The sequence below is a fragment of the Molothrus aeneus genome, chromosome 4 (genome assembly GCF_037042795.1).
Source record: "Molothrus aeneus isolate 106 chromosome 4, BPBGC_Maene_1.0, whole genome shotgun sequence".
NCBI classification, from domain to species: Eukaryota; Metazoa; Chordata; class Aves; order Passeriformes; family Icteridae; genus Molothrus; species Molothrus aeneus.
The window spans coordinates 56,563,126-56,583,829 of record NC_089649.1 but is presented as its reverse complement, the minus strand read 5'-3'; the positions used below and the strand labels follow the sequence as shown (position 1 = coordinate 56,583,829).

At 35.4% G+C, this 20,704-nt stretch overlaps 1 protein-coding gene across 5 annotated transcripts in view; it reads right to left on the bottom strand.

Moving 5' to 3' along the window:
* KCNIP4 (potassium voltage-gated channel interacting protein 4) overlaps positions 1-20,704 on the bottom strand; it is a 387,819-nt gene that overhangs the window by 232,841 nt on the left and 134,274 nt on the right. Inside the window, exon 1 of one of the 5 annotated variants that reach the window (XM_066548555.1) lies at positions 5,617-5,758. The exons of the other annotated variants lie outside the window; for them this stretch is intronic. The gene's annotated coding sequence lies outside the window, so the exon portion shown is untranslated. Of the gene's footprint in view, positions 1-5,616; positions 5,759-20,704 lie in introns of those variants that run through there. 5 annotated transcript variants of the gene reach the window in all.

Genomic DNA, 20,704 nt, shown 5'->3' with positions numbered 1-20,704 from the left:
TGCAAAAATAATTTGCAAAAATTAAAAAAAAAAAAAAACAACCAACCATAAAATCACTGCCAGTAGTTACCCAGCTTGGTCACAGAGCTGATTATCGAGTACTCAACATGTATGGGCCACTGAAGTGGAAACTGCTTGAACTTAATGAGCAGGTAGAATAGGCCAGAGTCAAAATTGGATTTCTGTTTGGCTTAGAATCAGGTAGCAGCATCTTTTCTTGCTACTGCTTTTAGTTTCCACTCTCCAGAAAGGCAAACTGAAGCTGGCCTTGAAATAAAGTGAGGCAGGTACGACAGCAATGCAAGCTCATTATGAAACTGAACTAATTGATGTCACAGAGCTCCATGCTCCTGCAACTGGTGTAAGTGTAGCCAGCTATTTTTACACTGTAACAGAGCTACCAGGATAAACATTCATATCCCTGAATTGTCTTTAACCACGTTGTCCCTTTTTGCTTCCAATGAGTATCAGTGAACCCATCCATCATTACCAACCACAGGCTCTGGGGACCCCTTCCTTGTCACACAGGGAAACATCACCACCGTGTTCCCTTAACAGACCATCTTCAATATTCTCAACAATCAATTTAGAAATACACACAAATATAAGAATCAGATTTTGGTGTTTAGGTGTTTTGGTGTTTTGGTTAAATTTTTGCTTTCCTTCCCATCCACTAAAAGTTTTGTGATTACTTAGGTTCAGGGTAGGGAAGTTCAATGAAAAAAAAAATACTTCTGTTTAAAATTTATAGATTAAATTTACTTAATGAAAAATTGGTTTAGCTTGCATAAAAAAGAATTAAAGTCTACCTAGAGAGAAAGAAATTAACAGAATTTTAGGATCTTGAAAAAAATTATAAAATTTCTAGAAAGGCAAAAAAAATTTCCAGAAAGCAGATGTGATGTCTCAATGAAGTTCAAATTATCTAAATATATATATAACTCATACACATATATGTATGAGTTGCATATATATATGTATATATATATATATATATATAATTCATCTGTTTGCACACAAACACAGAATATAATTTTATTTTATCATCTGATGCTGCAGCACAAACAAGTATTTTAAAAAACTACCCAGCTGTGATTTATAGATCTATTATAATTTTCTAACCAGAGTTTCACAACATGCAAAATAAATTATGGAATTGCACAAAGTTTAAAAGTAAGTAAAATATTTTGTGAGAGAGTATTACAGACAATTTTAAACACTAAGCTATAGTTCATGAGCTATTACTGACCTGTTAATCTAGGAACTTACGAGATATACATATGTGCACGCTCTATATATGCAATATATATGCACTCTCCATATATGCACCCTCTATAAGAATGTACTGTATTTGCAATAATATCTTTCTGTTATATGGGTTTAGGGGATACTGTGAAACCATAATTTTGGTCTCATATGTAATGTCACTACTAGTTTGTTCCTAACTGCACAGTTGGACCATCGTGACAGAAGAAATGAGGACATGTTATTTTAACCTTATTTAGTTAGTTGTCCCTGCCTTGTTTTCTATATACCCTTGAGGGATATGATGGATACAAACCCACCATCCCATGGGGCCTTTCCTGATGGCTCTCATAACTCTGATGGTCAAGTGTTTCCCAGACACAGTTGAACACACCTTTATATATTAATCTCATGGACTAAATGATGACTTGGCCTGTCAATACAGTGTTTGGAGGTTGAAAATCAGATTAGTTATAAGAAGAACAAATGTGCAGGAGTAAAAAAAAATGTATTTAAGACATACCCAGCAAAATTAATGCCTTTACTCCTGAAAAAACTCCCAAAATTTGTATACATCTGTTGTTACAGAGATGCTACTTTGTAGAAAACTAGAACATAACCTTCAAACATTCATTTCTTTCATGGCAGCATCTTATCCTACACGGTTAAAAACTCCAGTTTCTTACAGATATTTAAATTACTTCACAATTATTGAGGAGATAAGAGCACACAAATGGGATATATCTATGTTTACTGATTTATGGTATTTTATCTCTTTAGAACAATCTAATGAGGTATTTATTTATTTATTTGTTTGTTTTTGTAAGAAGAAATGAACAGTAAATACTTCAAAAAATAAAGGTCTGTGTTCATCCTCAATTAATAGAACAGTGAAGTTCATGAAAGCCAGGAATATGCATGGATTTTGTGAATTTGGAGAGGGAAAAGGTACTGCTAGTGCACTGGAAAGCAAAAGAATGAGCGTGCCAAACATTAATTAGTACCTTCATGTTCAAAGAGGAAATAAGCCATAAAATAAATTAAGTAGTTTGCTACATCTGTGCCAAGGCTTTTGAAGAATTCACAGTACCTATGATATTTGAAAAACACATCCAGTTTTGGCAGAAGATTACTTGGGGTTGCAATGGGGCCTCCAGCTGAGGTTAAGGATGCTTATCCCTTGGAAAGCAAGCTCCACGTGACCTGGATCAACAATGCAGGGCAGACACTTCAATTTCTCCATGTCACATTACAGATTTCCAGGGGTTTATTATAAAGCAGGTATTCATCTTAACTGTGACACACCAATACCCACTGGCTCATGACCAGCTCCCCTGCAGCCCCCCTGCCTCATGATTAAAGTGTCTGTTTTGATCCCATGGCAGATGTGCTTCCAAACCACTCCCACAGGAAAAAAGGGAAGCTGGGAAGGACCTGCAGGTCACTGGAGTGACTCATCCAGCTTTGCCCCCTCTCCCTTCTCCAGCACTGAGCAAACCTGACATGGACAACCCATCTGTCTCCTCTAAGTGGAACAGCCAAGCTATTTCCATGCTGTGTTAGGAAAGAATACCAGAGGGGACATATATTGATAAAGTATTTGCAGCTCCAATAACACAAGTATGTCATCAAAAGTGGAATATTCATTTATTCCAAATTTATTCTAGTTCAAGAGAGTTCAACTCCCAAATACCTGTATTACCTTATGAATACTCATGCATATTAGTGAAAATAGCTAAAACGTCCTTCTCAGAAAACCATGATTTCTTCTGCAGAAATTCATAGTTAATCCATATTTATTTTATCCTCCTCAGCTTCTGACACTCAGAGCAGACCATTTGCCACAGGCTCATGACAGCACAGACCCAGTCACATCACCTTCATTTGAGGCAATGAGTGCAGGGTACTCCATTGCTTTAAACCATTTTTAGTCTAGAGCTGATCACAGTGCTGTCAAAAAAGTGCTTTATTTATAGCAGGCTGCTGATTCTGTCTGAAATTATTCCTATCTCACAAATTATGCTCTGTGACTGGCTTTGTTTTGGGAAAACACGTCTGCATAATTGATAGTGGAATTCAGGAAGGTGCTAAAAACTATCAATTTCTGGTGTCAAAAAGAAGCTGAGGCTGAAACATGCTGCTTAATGTACTGGCAAGATTATCTGATACATACAAAAAATTTTCTAAAATCCTAACATGTATCAAATAAAGGATATATTTAAAAATATGATTCCATATTTTAACTGGTAGAAGAAATGAGAATTATTTGTAGCTTTGATTCAATGAATGTTTAAATAGGGATATTTCAAACTCAGTCTTTCACACACTGAATACTTCTTTAATAGTAGGGGCCTCAATAGTAGGGACCTCATCTTTTCCTGCAAAGATACAGGAAACTTCCTTTTTGAATTATTAAATGCTCTTTGAATGCAGCCAAGATTCACAAGCCTGACAGTCTGATGAATCTTGTGACTATGTTGCATTACCACATGACTAAAGATCCTTGGCTGCTTGATAAAAAATGAATTGCTTTTTCTACCAAGCAGAAGGACAAAAAAAAATTAGATAAATGAGTAATTGTTAATGTTTCCATTTTTTCATGTGGATTTTTATTCTGCAGCAATTAGCACTCTCTCTAATACCTAAGGTACAAACCAGCATTATCTGTGGATTTTGAATTCAAAAACTAATCTACATTAATGAGTGTAAATTAACTCATATAACAGAAAGACATATGAGAAAGGCCCCTAATTTCATCATTTCAACGACTAAAAAAATATTTTACAGTTAATTCCAGGCAGTAATTTTCTGACAATTTTTACTGAGAGAACTGCTGTTCTTTCCACAATGAAAATAATTTTAGTGTTAATGTTGTACATGTAGTTCTTACACTGCAGATAAACTTGCCAGTATGGCCACATACTGCTCAAAATATTCTGATTAGGAACTGTTTTTATATGTGTACTTTCATTGTTTTGAAATAAAATTCTGTTTATTGAACTTAACAAACTTCTGGTTTTGTGACTGACACCACATGTAGACCTTTCTGTGATTTTGTAGCAATATCCAAGCCCCACTCACTATTTAATCTTACCATCTATGGCAGAAGAGCTTCTCTGGCAGAGGCCTCTGGCCTCACTTCTCCAGTTTATTCAGGGTTTTATTCTGCTAGGAGATGGAAAAGGGCTTCCAATTGATCTGTCCTTTCATGTAGAATTGCAGCTACTTCTTTTCACTCTGTTTTTCACTTGCCAGGTAGAGTCTTTTATTTACACTGAGTGTTCTTACTTTGTTCATGAGTAAAAAAGTCTTATGTATCAGAATCAGGTGTGCTTCAAGGGGAAAAGACAATGTCATAGTGGAAAATAAATGGATCAGCAGCCCAGAAATATATGGGAGCTTGCCAATTTTTAATTGGCTGTGAGAACACAAGTGGGGGTAATGTGAGAGTAAATTACAGTCCCAGTGGAAAAAGAAAAAAGAGAGCAAAAAATTAGAGAAAAAAATTAAACAGAGGGAAAATGAAATCAAGAAAGCTAAGTGTTTGAAATGTGGAACTTACTTTCCAGGCTGTTTTTTTGTTAAATATTAGACATATATTTATCAGTAAGGGATAGAAGTTCATGGTTTTAACTTCATAGAATTCCATGTACTCACTAGGAAAGAACAAAACAGCTGAGAAAACATTTGTAGATTCCTTATATCTTTGGAAGGAGTCTATAAATACCACAGAGAGCTGAATGGAAGCATCCAACCATTTTACAACCTAGAAACATTGCTGCCACCTTAACAGAACATTGAAATAACTCTGGGAAGGTCAAGTGTCTACATGTTACAGACACAGAAGAAAAGAAGGGAAGAGCAAATAAACCAGTGAACCAACTATTTGGCCTTGTAGAGACCCAAAAGTTTTAAAGAAGCATGTAAAAACTGAGAAATTTCTTAGCCCACAAGGTGAAATCTGGCTGGAAGGACAGCTGAAGACTGTGCCTGATGCATTGAGTTCTGAAAGCTTTCTTCAGACAAAAAAACTTGGAATTCTCTTTATGAGAGTGTTCTACACAGTTTTCAGACTGAAAATTTGCAGGAAACTAAGTTTTAGATGGATGAAAGGGTACAAAGACCTACAAAAATTACTTTTTTATCAGGAAAGTTGAAAGGCACAAGTAGAGGCTGTGATTGGAAGACCAGAGCTCTTGAGCTACAGCTGAATGCACACCAATATTATATTATGTCCAGAAGTAAAAGGTACTTTGCAAAAAGCTCACTGTGCATGGCATGGCCAAGTAACAGCTAGGCTGACATTGTAAGCAACAGGAATGGCAGAACAAAGATCCAATGTAGCCAAGTCAGATGCCTGACATCTGTTACCTGATGGTATTGCAGGGAGGTCCTAATGGCTGCAAAAGTTACTTAAGATTCTGCAAGAATGCAACTTATTGGTCAAATGTCACAGTGACAATGCTTCTTCAGGCATGCAGAAAGAATGGCATGACAGCCTGGTGAACATGAGCTGGAAGAAAGCAAAAAGAACGAGACATTATTTCACAAGTGAAGACATAACTGGTATGGCAGAGCTTTATGAGGCAAATCACAGGACTGGATTATTGGTATGGAACACTCCCTTGTTCAGCAAGCTCTTTCAGTGGAAAAAAAAGACAAATGTCCTTAGTTTCAAGAACACATATAAATGCTATAAAATAGAAAAAATTAAAAAATGAGTTTGTTGAAACACTTGGGGAGTGGATACCAACCAAAAAAAGGAAAAGAGCAAATGGGCTAAACTGAGCCAGAAAGTGAGGATTACATCTCTTTCTCTTGGCAAAAAATGTTGTTTTTGTGAATGTGAAACCTGAAAATCTTATGAAGGAGATATGATGGGACTTTAAATACTTGGATACCACATGTAAAAGCTAAGACTTGTCTGACTATCACACTGGAAGCAAATTGTAATTTCAGAGTGATTAAGTTACTGTGGAGAGGTTATTTTAGTTTTGGTGTTATCTAAAAGGAAATAATGGATTAAAATGTCTTCTGGGGTATGCAATCAAACTATATGCAACAGCTACAGAAATAAAACAGAAACATCCTCCAATCACACCATCAACATCAAACTCAACAGATTTCAGCAAACTCTGGAGAGTGGCTAAAGGTCATTTAGAAAGATGATTGAAGCTAAACATGTGCAAGTATGCTGGCAGTGTATGCAGGAAAGTTACATTAAATGCACAAATTGTACCAAAGAACAGAAAGAGGAGCCCATTGCACTTGGAAACCTTCAACAACTGGCTGTCAAAAAGTAATCCTACAAAAAAAAAACCAAAACAAAAAAACCAAGGTCCTATAAAAAAGGAAGAATATTGAGAAAAAGCATACAAAACAGAATGGAAGTATAAAATGAATTTATACTTCTTATACTACTTATAATTGCAAGAGACAAAATGAACAAAAAGAATTTTAAAACACCCAATAAATAAATAAATTTATAAAAAAGGCAGATCAGTGGTAGCAGAAAGGGAGAGAAAATAATGCAGATAAAGGTAAACTGTAACTATCTAATATCCCCCTCACACCAGCCTTCAAAAAATGGTAAATCTTGACAAGTCATTCAAAACCACTTAAGAGAAAAAAAATGGATTGCAAGCTGAAGTATATAAAGAATATGTTATGAATATTTAGTTAAGATGGATGTATTCAAATTGTCTGGTCTCAATTAAATTCACCTTAGAGAAACTAGACAGTGATTTCTGAATCACTAAAAATTATCTTTATGAGCTTCTGGAGGGCAGGGGAGGTCCCAGATGACCAGAGAAGGGCAAATGTAGCATTTGTGTCTTGATAAAAAAGGAGTGCTGATGGAATGAGAGACCAATCAGCCTAAGTTTGATTAATGGAAAAATTCTGCAACTACTCAACTACACTAGATAGTTGAGTATATATAATAATTTTCAGAATAGATCCCTCTTAATGCAGACTATAATCCTAAAGAGAAAAACAAAGCCATACAAACTAAAAATACCAGAATATGTTTGTTTGTCAAACTGGTACAAAAAAATGTTACAGGGTAGATGGCCTGTAACATGTTACAGGGTAGATGGCAGTTCACAAAACACAAAAGTAAAATATGTGCTTCTGTCACTTATGTGCCAGGAGAGATAAACAGGCTCGCTATTCTTCAATAGAAAATACATACATGAGAATATGGTAATAATCTATGGGAAGTCACTTTAAAAACTGACCAGAGAAATGCTAGAATGGCTAAGGAGAGGCAGAAGTCACAGAATAAAAGGGGTTTTTTTCCCCAATAATAAACAAAGCTTTATACATTGATTTAAAGTCACAAAATGACTGCATACTCTCTGCAGGACACAAAGGGCCTTGGATGGGCTCACACAATTTTAATGCTTGGACAGAAACCTTTGGAAATTATGTAGTCCAGTCTCCTACTGGAAAAAGAACCAGTGTCAAAGATTAATTCATCTTCAAAGTTAGGTCAGGCCACTCAGGGCTTGTCTAGACAAGTTCTGAAAATCTCTCAGGATGAAGATTTCAGTCTCTCTGGGTAACTTATTCCATCATTTGATCACCCTCAGGGCTGAGAAGTTTTCTTGTGATGACACAGAATTTCCTTGCTGTAGCTTTGGAAGATGCACAAGTTGTGCTCCATCTCTCTCTAACCAGCCCCTAGGTTGTACAAGTTCCCCTTTAGCTTTCTCTTCTTCAGGCAAAAAAAAAGCCTCTCAGATCTTTCAGCTGTAATCCAGCCCCTCAAACACCTGTTTTTTCTCAGCTGAACTTATTCAAGTTTGCCAACCTCTCTATTGTACTGCAAAAGCTGGGCACAGCCATGGGCACCACTCACCCTCAGTTCTCACAGAGCAGGGGGAGCTCTGCTACAGGACAAAGAACCTGATACACAGGAAAAGCCAAGTTTTTCTCACATTATTATACCTGACTGCAGGTGTTCTTAAGATGAACTTGTTCCCAACCCCATATTCACTCACAGGCTACAAGGTGGGAAATCACTTCCAGTTTTACTGGACGTTCCCCTGTGGGGACCAACATCGTAAATGTGGTGTTTTTATTATTCATAAATTCAGCAAATGAATTTTTGACTGGTGAAGGAAATCACTATGAGTTTTAATCACCGTATTGTCCCTTGTGTTTCTCTAGACTAGCACAGGAGAAGCTGTCTCAGATAAACTGCTCGTTCCAATTTTTTTCTTCTTTCTCATGTTCAGAAAAATAAAAATATCACAAAATAAAAAGAGCCTCTCTTGTACTGCCTCAGACAAAGCAGTGCAGCAAACATCTAGCAAATTCCCAGGTCAGCACAAAGAAGTCAAGCAAGACAAGTTCTGCTTGCAAAGTGTGTCCCACAGTAGCTCTGTTGAGTGGCAAGGAGCCTTCCTTCAGCTGCCAAAGGACTGAATTGACAGCAACCTTTATACAAATATGGTTGAAGTATTAAAGCTCATGGTGCATGACTAAAGGAAAACCAACCAGTCCCTATTTTTAGACTCTGTCTCAGAGGTTCTGCCTATATTCTTCCATCTACACTTTAAACTATTTTGGTTCTAAAATGCATGACTGTTGGCAGAGAAACAAGCCAAGGTGAAAACATCACTAAATATTAGCCAATGCATCTTCACAAGTCATGACCCATGTAAGCACTCTTAATACTGTATAAACCATGGAAACAAATCGTTTGCAGTTCCTTTGTAAAAGCCAAGGATAGAAACCTAGAAAAGCCATAATGATTTGGAACCCTTATGGTCTGAAAACTCCACACTCCAAGACACCATCAAAGCAGTCAGCTTTGTCCTTTCTCCAAAAATTTTCAAGCTAGACAAATCAGCCCAATGATATTTTATATGGGAACAGAAAATTATTTAAATTCTTTGTGTTCATCTCCTAGCACAGACTGCAGAAGCTGTAACCAGGTTTTTATCCAGTTTCTAAGATGGGTATTCCTCCTCTACCCATGACTTCAGAGTCAGCACAGGCCAAGTCCATAACTTAAGAGCTTTTGCACTGGGGCAGGGCAAATACACCTTCAACTTAGTATCCTGTAGATCCTTGGAGAAGACTAAAAAATTGGTATTTCCTTTAAGATATCCTTCATGTCTTCAGCCAGGGCTTTCTGAAGTAGAGATAAATTTCTGGCATTGTTGCCCTTTTGGATTTATCTTTCATGAATTTGTAAAAGAGCTTTTTTGAATCCTTCTAAGCTTTGGCCAAAATCAGTATCATTTTCAAATTGACTATATGCACTGTCATAGGTACACCCCTGGCACGTTCTGAATCTGCCACAGGATAATTTCACTCATCTTACCTTAATAATGAGAAACACTGAACCTCTTTACATCCCTTCATGCCACTCACTTTTATAACCTCCTATCTCATCTCCTGCCTTTCCCCTCATTATTCATTTTTTTCAAGGCTGAAGAGTCCTGATCTACTTAGACATGTCCTTGTACTAAACCCCTTCTGTACCTTTGATCATTCATGCTGTTTTTTTCTGTACCTTTTCTAGCTTTGTTTTGTCCTTTTTGAGACACTGGAACAGCATACAGGAATCAAGATAAAGGCAATAGTTTCATACAGAGGTATAATGATGTTTGCTTTTGTTCTCTTTTCCTTTCCTAATAATTCTTAATGTCATATTTGCTGTTTTGATAGCTACTCAGCACAGAAATGACATTTTCAGAGCACACCCTATTATAATTCACAGATCTCTTTCTCAAGCTATAAAAGCAGGAACATGGCACACCACTGCAGATATAATGGGAGGACTGTGTTTTACATGTACCTTACTTTACATTTATGACTACTGACAACTTATAACCCACTCATTCAAAATTTTATTGCAAGTCTTCAGTGTTGCCTTTTGCCCTAAAGGAAACTTCTCCATTGCCCACTCCCCCCTTTTCCTGGGATTGTGATAGCAGCAATGAGGATGAGATTTAGATTTAAGGAGGACAGTGGAAAAAACCCAGTAGTTCTAATCCCTACACATAAAGCTTGGAAACCACTCTAGTTTTTTGGGTAATATGAGCTATTTTTTCCACCATTTGCAATTGTGAATCAAAGTATAAAAAGTACTTTTTTGGGTTTTTTAATTAAAGGCAGAAAGAAATATCTGAAAAGAAAGATAAGCAGGCCAATGAAGACCTCCATAAGTATAACTACCTCAGTGATGTTTCACAGGCTTTTCCTATATGTCAGCTGTATGTGAACTGTTCTATACATCTGTAGAATACTTTAATCAATGCCTAAGTCTTACCAGTAGAAAAGTGCTTTAAAGATCATTTGACCCACTAATTTAACTTGTCTGAGGAAGGCCCCTCTGCCTGCTGTTCCTGGTAGCCCAAACATGCACCTCTCCCTCTAACAATTTCTCCTGCTCACCATTCTTTGAACTGTGATTTGCTTTGATAATCTTTCCCATTTAGTTAATTCCAGCACTTTTGACAATGCTGCCATTTCAGTTCTTTATATTGCATGCAATGTAAGAAATCCACCAGATTCTCATTTAACAGGATGGTTTTACTGTTCCTCTAGAAAGGACTACCCTGCAGGTCTTTACAGTCTTTGCTCTCCCATGCTAAATGACATTGCCTAGGTTTAAGGAGATGTATCAATATGATTTTTTTTCATCCTACTGTAAGCACAAAACTTTCTGATGATATAGATTCTTTTAAAAACAAAACAAAAAACCCAGGCTTACTTTTCCTGTGGATCCTCTGTAAGGCTTTCTGTTGCTTATACACAGGGAAAAATCCTTTCAGCATTTTTTTTTAATGCCTTTAAGTTATTTTTCATTATTTGATTGGAATACCCTAATATTTTTACAGTTAGGCAAAGTGTGTACATTTTTCTAGTTTCCTTTCTTGGACCTTCTGAATACTGATTTCCCAGTTAGTAATGCATTTGACCCTTCAATTTAATGACACCTTTTATTTCCTCATTGAAATCTGTTTTGATATTGCAGTGCGAATTTTCACTGAAACTCTAATTTGATGTTTTAAAATTAAAATTATCCCTATTACATCCAAATGTACTTTACCCTTGCAAATGATTCTTTCAATTTCCTTTGTTTGAACTCCTCATTTTAACACAGATGATTTTTTCAAGTTAGGCAGTAATATACTGAATTCTGCTGTTCTTATCAGACTATTGAATCTAATTACATTACAGTGACCTAAAGACTTGGACAGTGGCTTTTTGACAGCAGCATTTTGAACTGGATCCTGTCCACTCTTGCAAACCAACTCAAAAATTTCTTCATTTCTTCTCCTTCCCTGAGAAGCTGTTGCATTCAACAGTCACTTCTGGATTTAAAAATTTACATTTGAAATCTCATTGAATCTATCTGAAAAGCGGATAATGACATTTTCCCATTATAATTGTATTTTATAAGTGGCATATCCTAGGATATACTTTTCTGAATAAGTTTCTAAGATTCAAATCATAAATTATCACATATATAGCTAAATACTAATAAATACAATAAATTACTATTTAAAAATTGTTTGACAATATATCTCATATCCTTAAAAAATGGATGGAAGAGGAATAAGGCATAATGAAATAGTAGCAATATTTTTTCCTTTAAATTCAAAAAACGTTTTAAAACTCTGACAGTGCAGTTCAATGTTTTCATTTCTTCTGTCTTTTCTTCCTTTTCTTCCTTCTGTTTCTGCCTTTTTCAGCCACCATTCTACTTTTAATTCTTTTAGTTTGAAGTTTGATTTTCATATTCCCATTAATTAAACCAGGACTAAAGACAACTCAGAGGAAGGCAGAAGCACTAAGCAGCCTCTACCCACAGGCAGCTTGTACCAGTAGGGGCAGCCATACTGACAGAAACAAGAAATTCTATATTTTATAGTATGCTATAAAAATACTTAGTTTGAAAGACACATTCTTTGACAAACATTCTGACCTGTTTAACAGTGTTTTTTGAGAGACTGCCACTTTCTTGTTAAAAAAAAAACACCTATAAGAAAAACCACATTTTTTAAGGAATATGGAAAACCTGTCTCCTATTTTCTTTCTCCTTCATTAGTGAAAGAGACATAATTTTATCCAAGTAGGTCATTATATGATACATTGAGAGTCATGGCATGAAAAATGTCTGCACAAAATTATCACAGACCTGATTTCTATTTGTTGCTTTTAGGACACAGAGAAAGGGAAGGTTTGAAAGAGTTTAATGTTAGTAACTTAAGGAATTTTCCATTAAATGCTTCATGAAATAAACTCCTTGGTAAACAAGGAAAGTATTAAGTATTGAAAGTTATATAAACATTGTTAAAATGTGGCAAATCAGCATACAATTTTGCTATAAGTATGATTTGCATGCTTCAAAAACAAAAATCTCAAAAAATGGTTTCAGAATAGTAAAAATACTGACTCCTAGCTGTAATTTTCTCATATTATCCTTTACAATTCTCTTTCAGCACTTTTATATAGGGCAGTAAATGAAGGCATAGTTTTACCCATTGCTGGGACTGAGTAATTTATCCAGGGAAGGGAGAAGTAGAGGTTCAGATCTCCCAAGATTTCAGCCCATGCCATTTTAAGACAAGTCACTTCCACCTCCTGTTACACAAAGGTTAAAAAACTTGGCAGTGTTTGGCAGTTAAACCTCTTCTGCACAGAAAAGTAGTGAATGCACATCCGTCATTCTGGGATATGGTTCAGGGACTTTTGGAAAAAAGATGCCAACAGCAGTTCCTCACTCTTGTAAAGGCCTTGTGAATTTAAGCCAGTTTTTTTTTTTCTGAGTGTATAAAAGAGAAGCCCTGCTATTCAAACACACATACTCATTCATTGAAAAGGCTAAAACCTTTTCTACATCTGCTTGATTTGATTCAGGTGCTGCTCAAACGAAAAACATACATTAAAAAAATTATTTCTATCCCAAAATATGTTTATCACAGCAATGAAGACTGGAGATGCAGCTGTAAATGACACAACAGATTTATAATCTGATAATCTTAGAAGGCTAATCTGTCAGTGCTCACCTGGTATATCCAGGACTGATGCTTTGGAAGAACAAAGCACTGTGCTTCCCTAAACTCCAAAAAGCCATAGACCAATTTGTCTGTGTGATCCCACAGGTAAAGAAGATAAGAAGGTAAGAAGGTAAAAATAATCAAATATCATTTTAGTCTAACAAAAATGTTAAAATATCCAGTTGAATAAATTATTTATAATACATTGAAGTTTAGTTCACAAAGGGTAATAAATCTCAATTTTTTCACTTCAGAGAACCCGTATGTGTAATGAAAATGTATACTTCTGTCTCATCTCTCAACATGTCTCTGGAACTATTGCAAATGTAAAATATTCTAACCTCACTCAAAATAAATAAATAGATTGTATGACTTAAGTGCTCTTGAGGGATGAATAAAAACATCACTGAAGATTCAACTAGACACTGTAGAAGAGATCAAGTTGCAAATGGGACTTACTCTTTACCCTTAATAAAGACTGAAAAAAAGGAAATATTTATTAAGATATCTGCTCTTCAGCACACCTTTTCCTTGCAAAAAAACACTTGTACTAAACCAAAAAACCTAAACCAAAACACAATAATTTTTTTTAATGAATGGGATTTTTAAAATATAAAATCACAGAATGGATTGTGTTAGAAAGGACCTTTAGAGATCATCCAGTCCAAGCTCCCAGCAATGAGCAGGGACACCTTCAGCCAGATCCGATTGTTCAGAGCCCTGTCCGACCTAATTTTGGCTGTTTCCAGGGACAGGGCATCTACCACTCCACTGGGTAAACTGTGCCAATGTGTCATGTGCTCAACATAAAAAATTCATTCCAAGTATCTTGTCTGACTCTGTATTCTTTCAGGTCAAACCACTGTGCCTTGTCCTGTTGCTACAGGCCCTATTATACTTGCACTTATATATCTATATATGAACACACACATGGATGATTTCAAATTTGAACAGCCATTTATCTTTTAAAAGGCAAATGAGCTTGATAAATTAAAAAAAAAAGCCTAAAACCTAGAAAACAAATTTTAAAAATTATTGTCCTAATAGATACAGAAATAAATACAAAATAAAAATTAAGGCAAATAATGTCTACAGTTTCAATTTGTAGCAGAAATAGAAGAAGGATAGAGAAGAGCAAGGAGCATGATCAAAGGTAAGGAATGGATTTCTGCACAAAATGTGACAAAAAATAAAATTAGAGATCAGTAGCTCAGTAGAACTTTCAGCTGTAATACTAGAGGAAATGTAATGAAACTAGCAGGTGAAGAAAGAAATATCTTCCTCATACACTGCACAGTTAAGATGCAATTTTTTATATATAGAATGCTGCATGTTCTAAAAATATTAATCAAAAAAACCCTACTTTTAAAAATTAATATATTAAAAATATATAAAGAACTAATAAATGCAAAGTCATTATCTGTTGTTTGGGAAATCCTTGAATTGTAAATTGCTAGGATTCAGAGAACATTCCTAGGACATCTCAATATATGCTTTTCTTATTTATTACCTTCTCTAAAAGTGTTGACCTTTGACAAACCAATATAGAAGCTAAACGAACTTCACTCTGACCTACAAGAGATTTTTATGTTTTGTATTGCCATTTATATCCCCATAAACCCTCATGAACTCTTCCAAGAGTGTAGTAATTTTCATTGCAGATAAAATTAGCAAATAAAGCTATACTGCCTAACAAAATTAACTTCTTTACAGGAAAAGTTTGGATCCAACTATAATGTACTTTAGGGCAAAGTTATGCATGTCTATCATATTTTGCAACCTGCACTATGCCAATATCATGCAATACTAACACGTGCTACAATTTAATCTCTCTCCATAACTTATCTGTATTATTCATGATAAATAGTTCCCATTTCTATGCACAATATTGATATTCTGCTAACATGACACAGGCTGACAAGAAAGTGGAAAAAAATGGGTAGAGGGCCTTACTATGTCTGGAGGCATTTTTCTATCAGCAACCAAGCAGGCAGCAGAAATAAAGAATCCTCTCGCCTTCCTAGAGCTGCTGAAATGAACTGTTTATTTGACTAGCAAGTCATGGTGTAGACTGTGAAGCCCAACAAACAAACAAGTTTAACACAGCCTCCCAGACAAGTAGGTCACCTCCTTTTCAACAAAGCAATGTAAACAAAAACAGAAGCCTCCAAAGACACAGATAGACAGGTTTGCAACCTGGATAAGATTAGATGCTGAAAGACTGCGGATAGCTCAGCCTCTTTTCATCAGATATTGACAATATCTTGTATAGTTTACAATTAGATTGCTTTTGCTTGCTTGTAAAAAGAGTTTATCCATTGCATGGTACTGAATAATAAATTGTGGCGTGATAATCAACCATATTACTTTATTTTCTGATTGCAAACAATGTATTTGTTTAACACACTGCTTGTTTATGCTGCAGCTCAACTATGCCAACATAGCAAGAAACTGTTCCTTCATCACTGCCTCAGAGAGTTTATTCTCAAGAAACATTCCCCTGTGTTAGCTGGAGTTTTTAGGAGAAACCCATTAGACACAGTGGTCCCTGTTGTAGTATCACACTTTTATAATTGCATATTCCTTACAAAATTCCACTCAAATAATTTGCTAAATATTATTTTTATTTATTGTTTTCAAAAGGCAAGCACTGTGCACTGTAACCTGATGTTTTCTGAATTAAGGTTTTAATCTGCACTGTGTGCATCCTCTCCCTGATCATAGTTGATCTTTTTTTTGTGACTTTTCCTCGACAATGAGAAGTAGAAAAGCTTTTCATGGGTTTTAATCTTAAAAAATATACATCAGCTTATTTTTACTCATAAACGTAATGTGAGATTTGTAGAGTTACCAGCATCAAGCTACTCTCAGAATTGATCAACTGAATAACAAAATGATGAAATAGTAGTGCAAAAAATTGTTTGAAGAATCAGAATTCTCAGCCAGGAATCCTGTAATTATGTCTCTATTGGGTTTTGTCCAACAGAAAACACAGGAATATGAAGGCCGAAATAGTAAATCGATTATTAACATACTGAGCATAAAAAGGAACAGTTATTTCATTCACAGTGACTTATTTACATCCATTCAGAAGTGATTCAGGGGTCAGCTATCAGAAGATATCAGCACACTGATTACCAGTGGTAAAACCACAAATTCAATGTTAGAAACTGTTAGGAAAGGAAACAAAGCAGAAGGGCATCACCGTGCTTTTATATACTGCACCCAACTCCTCAATACTGTGCACAGTGATGCACAGTGATTTGGTTCTCCAATCTTCAAATATAAAGCAAAAAGCAACTTTTAGAGGAGAGGACAGCAAGGATGGTCATGCATAGTGATTTCTGGAAAAGACCAATGGGGAAATGGACCAAACCATAGTACATCCCATGAAATATGATGCAGCAAAAAACACAGGGATGGGACTTTTTCCCCTACCTTCCATATAATTAACTGTGGCATTCATTGCCATAGGATGTTGTGAAGTCAAAAGTCTACAGAGGACCAAAGGAAAACAAATAATGAAAAGTGCTGTGGCAAAAGAACGGAATAGTCATTGTGACTACTGTTATTAACTGAAAAGTTCTTGAAAGTCTACTTGCTGGAGCCTAAAAAGCCATGACAAGGAAAGATCACACAAATTTACCCTCAATTTCTCCTATGCTTCTCATGACTAGTCAGCATATGAATTTCACTGAATGCATACAACTATTGTTATGTTTTCTTTTCCTTATTTTGTCATAATTATACTTTAAAATATTTTTGCCCTTCTCATTGCTGTATCATGATATTTACTCTGAAGGTTTGGCTGAGGTCTTTAGTATATTCTCTTAGTTAGACAGATTTTCTTTTTCCTGATCAAAAAAGCAAGAATCTCTGAAAAGCACTGTAGTAAAACTCAGTATTTCTGAAATCCTGTTCTGACCTTCACCCACTTACACTGCATGTCCTCCTTTTCTACTTAGCACTTTTTTCTTACAGTTCTTCTTTCCTTGCGAATCATTCATGCAAAAAATTTAAGTGACAGCTATCCTCCATTAGAAGATTAACTCTGTTTAAAAATTATTCCTTGTTAAGAAGTACTATGTCACACTAGAATTAGATGCTTGAATTAACATTGCAAAATTTAGAAACATGATTACTGTAATATTATCATTTAATGATTTTCATTTTACAGCTTACTTTTTTATAAGAAAGCCATTTCTCCATCTTGTGCTCACAGTGTGCCTACTCACTTAGAACTATACATCTAACTATTGTAGAATAAAAATAGCATTAAAAAGCTGCTCAGAAATAGAAATTACCATATTCATGACTTTCTAGATAAACTTTTCAGAACACAGTAGAAGACAGAATTTGAACCAGAAAAAGTTATTGTCAAGTTTCCTGATTAAACAGACAGCTCCATAAAATAGCGGAACTTGTTAAAAAATATAAAGAAACATTTATTTAAAAGCAATGACATAAAATTAAAGATTCAATAGGTCTAAAATGCACTACAAAAATCTAATTCATTAAAGCCAATATGGGATAAAAAATAAATATGTATATTAGAAAAGCAAAGTAGACAATGAAAAGCCATTTTCCAAGGACATAAACCTAATCATTAAAAGATAATTTAGATACAAGTATGTTGAAGTTGTAAGGGGTAAAGGAAGCAATTTAGCAATACAGGCTGCTTGGGTTTTTGAAGCACCACCTTACTGCCTTCCTTAATGTTTCTCTTTGAATGTGTCTCTATTCTGAGGGCAAAAGAAAAAACACGTCTCAGAGCTATTTCAAAAAAGGCTACTATGTATTTCAGACTATGTTATGGCTTAAACATCTATTTAGAGTTTGAGCTGCTCCATTTCTGCCCAATGAGGTAGTTGCAAGAACATCCTTCAGCATTCTGATCCCATTTTCTAACACTGTCTGGTCAGAATCTTCCAGAAAACAGGTAGAGTGACAAAGTTCATTCTTTTTAGGTATTAAATATTTTTAATAATGAAAAAAATCCAAAGAATAAGATCACAAAATACACCTCTGATAGAGATTACAGCAGAGACTTTAAAAATCTTCTTCAACATTACCCTTATTTTAACAGCCCAAATTTCACCATGTAAATCTGAAGCTTGTTTTACCTAATCAGAGGTGAGAAACATACTAAAGAGAAAATTTTTCTCCCTGGGACTATAAGCACTCATACACACTTGAAACAAAACAACCTTGGTAACAAAAGAAGGGCTCTGCGCTACAGCAGTTATTGTGGCACGGGTTCTCACCTGTGGGTACAGGAATCTCATTTCTTCACAACATCTGATTTTGGATGCATTTACGCCTGCCAAGTTGGTAACTGTTTTTTCTTAATATCTTAAAAATGAAAACATTTCAGTATTATCTTTAATTCTTTTAAGTTCATTAAGTGTCTTGAATTTTCTGATTCTTTTGATTGAGTTATGTTTGCAGTCCAACAGCTGGAAGAGGGGGTATTTAGGATGGAACAGTACTTTTGAACAATGACAGTTAGGCCTCTTCTCAGTATTTAATGGACCGTGACTGTCTTGTTTGGCAAGGAAAGAAAAAAAGAATATTATCATCTTATTAGACTAAGATCAATTGAAACAGGATCAGGTAGACAGATAACTATGAAATAAAGACTATTTCAGGAGAGCCCATGTCTATCCTTAAATCTTTTAGAAGCAGCCTGATGTATTTGGGAAGCAGATAGTAATTTTTTTAAGTGCAGACAGTCATTTTTTCATGACAAAAGTCTCAGTGAACATTGCTTTACTTATTCATTCTACACTAGCCCTGTTCTTTTTGCCATTGAGATAAACACAGAATGAAAAGTGAACTGAAACGTATCAGTTTCTCAATTTTTGTATTTTATAAAAAGTGAAACTGATAAACTACCTTTTAAAAGGGTGCCAGTCATCTTAGAGAATGATTCAATTCACTGAACATGGTTATTAGTTTAACAACAAAAGCTGATATCCTCTTGAGCTGAATTAATGTACTATCTCTACAGTATCTTTTCAATTGATTCTTTATCTAGCACATTATACTCTCACTGTACTTGCAGATTTCCAATATTCACTCCTATGGAATGAATCAAGCTTCATAAATACCTTTTAAGAAGTCAGGATTCTAGATGAAAACTGAAGCTCTTAAAAATTGTGGAAATGTTGAATTTTGCAGAATCCTCAAAATCTACTACATCCAAATCTATTGTCTAAACTGACATAGCTCCCTCAGATTTCCAGAATGCATTATTATACACATTTTTGAGATGTTTCATTGCAATGATGCAGTAAGTGCTTTATTGGGCTTGTGGCCTCTGAAGAGTTCACAAGAGTTGAATGCAACTATAGATTCTGTTCTTGCAGTGTCACAGCCTGGGAAGGGGAGGGCAGGAAACAACTCCTAGTTAAATAAGATGATGTTTACATTCCTCAGAAAGGGAGCCTGTCCTCTAATTAAGAAGGGCCAGATTATCTGCCAGTATAGAGCACATAGAGGGGTTTCCAGATGAAAAACAAAGCAAGCCTGTAACAGCTGAACTTGGTGAGCAGGTACAAAGTACTCAACTAACAGCTAAATTAAACTTCATGCTAGGTCTGAAATAGAATTACACCTTGTCTGGAGAGGAGCAGCAAGGCAGACAAACAAGAGCAACAAATGCCTTGTTAACTTCAACCACAGTGCAATTTAAGCATAGTTGTTCTTCTATAGTCATTTGTAACTGTGTTGTCTACTCATATTTTACTGTCGCCTGAAATAGCTCTCCGTGGGTTTAACAAACCTGACAAGTCTCTAAGTGGGATTCTGTGTCACCTTTACAAATACTCCATCCCCAGTATGTGCTGTGCAGTGGCTGAAATGTTGTCAGAGGGAGGTTTCATGTGAACTGCAGGCCAGGCAGAGAGTAGGAGCAGGTCAGGTCAGAGCATTCATGTTATTTTTTGGGTGCTTTAGATATGTGCTAAGATTTCCAGGTATGCACACAAACACCCAGACTCTAAAGAAGATATTATCAGTGAACAAGAATAGATTAAGAATAGATTAAGAATAAAAAGTATTTAGTTGCTGTGAAATATTTTCTTAGACCATTATGCTATGATTACTGGTAAAGAACATACTTAACAACTGAGATGCAATATCAAACAAATATTTACATGATCAGAATGTGAAAGGCAGATAAAACCTTGCAGAACCTTTGCATTGTTCTAAGCCGTTAGGATACTTTTATTGACCTAATGAATTGGAGAGTAAAGAACAGGCTAAGTACAGTTCAAGCTTCCTCATTATCCAACACGTAATTAGCAATTGATGACCTGTTTGCATGGTGACATGGTGGAAGTCTCTTTGTTTATCACATAAAGTGAAATTTACCACTAAAGTTCTGAAGAAATATATTTAAGTAGAAATATATTTAAGTAGCTAGAAAATAGGAC